Source organism: Aedes albopictus, chromosome 1 (assembly GCF_035046485.1).
Source record: "Aedes albopictus strain Foshan chromosome 1, AalbF5, whole genome shotgun sequence".
Lineage (NCBI taxonomy): Eukaryota > Metazoa > Arthropoda > Insecta > Diptera > Culicidae > Aedes > Aedes albopictus.
This window is the reverse complement of record NC_085136.1, coordinates 310,738,200-310,739,707: the sequence shown is the minus strand read 5'-3', so window position 1 is coordinate 310,739,707 and position 1,508 is coordinate 310,738,200.

The following is a 1,508-nucleotide window of genomic DNA, read 5'->3' as shown; positions in this document are numbered from 1 at the left end:
CGTCTTCCTTTCTATTTCTATTATTCTGTCTGTCTGTCTGTCTGTCTGTCTGTCTGTCTGTCTGTCTGTCTGTCTGTCTGTCTGTCTGTCTGTCTGTCTGTCTGTCTGTCTGTCTGTCTGTCTGTCTGTCTGTCTGTCTGTCTGTCTGTCTGTCTGTCTGTCTGTCTGTCTGTCTGTCTGTCTGTCTGTCTGTCTGTCTGTCTGTCTGTCTGTCTGTCTGTCTGTCTGTCTGTCTGTCTGTCTGTCTGTCTGTCTGTCTGTCTGTCTGTCTGTCTGTCTGTCTGTCTGTCTGTCTGTCTGTCTGTCTGTCTGTCTGTCTGTCTGTCTGTCTGTCTGTCTGTCTGTCTGTCTGTCTGTCTGTCTGTCTGTCTGTCTGTCTGTCTGTCTGTCTGTCTGTCTGTCTGTCTGTCTGTCTGTCTGTCTGTCTGTCTGTCTGTCTGTCTGTCTGTCTGTCTGTCTGTCTGTCTGTCTGTCTGTCTGTCTGTCTGTCTGTCTGTCTGTCTGTCTGTCTGTCTGTCTGTCTGTCTGTCTGTCTGTCTGTCTGTCTGTCTGTCTGTCTGTCTGTCTGTCTGTCTGTCTGTCTGTCTGTCTGTCTGTCTGTCTGTCTGTCTGTCTGTCTGTCTGTCTGTCTGTCTGTCTGTCTGTCTGTCTGTCTGTCTGTCTGTCTGTCTGTCTGTCTGTCTGTCTGTCTGTCTGTCTGTCTGTCTGTCTGTCTGTCTGTCTGTCTGTCTGTCTGTCTGTCTGTCTGTCTGTCTGTCTGTCTGTCTGTCTGTCTGTCTCTGTCTGTCTCTGTCTGTCTCTGTCTGTCTCTGTCTGTCTCTGTCTGTCTCTGTCTGTCTCTGTCTGTCTCTGTCTGTCTCTGTCTGTCTCTGTCTGTCTCTGTCTGTCTCTGTCTGTCTCTGTCTGTCTCTGTCTGTCTCTGTCTGTCTCTGTCTGTCTCTGTCTGTCTCTGTCTGTCTCTGTCTGTCTCTGTCTGTCTCTGTCTGTCTCTGTCTGTCTCTGTCTGTCTCTGTCTGTCTCTGTCTGTCTCTGTCTGTCTCTGTCTGTCTCTGTCTGTCTCTGTCTGTCTCTGTCTGTCTCTGTCTGTCTCTGTCTGTCTCTGTCTGTCTCTGTCTGTCTCTGTCTGTCTCTGTCTGTCTCTGTCTGTCTCTGTCTGTCTCTGTCTGTCTCTGTCTGTCTCTGTCTGTCTCTGTCTGTCTCTGTCTGTCTCTGTCTGTCTCTGTCTGTCTCTGTCTGTCTCTGTCTGTCTCTGTCTGTCTCTGTCTGTCTCTGTCTGTCTCTGTCTGTCTCTGTCTGTCTCTGTCTGTCTCTGTCTGTCTCTGTCTGTCTCTGTCTGTCTCTGTCTGTCTCTGTCTGTCTCTGTCTGTCTCTGTCTGTCTCTGTCTGTCTCTGTCTGTCTCTGTCTGTCTCTGTCTGTCTCTGTCTGTCTCTGTCTGTCTCTGTCTGTCTCTGTCTGTCTCTGTCTGTCTCTGTCTGTCTCTGTCTGTCTCTGTCTGTCTCTGTCTGTC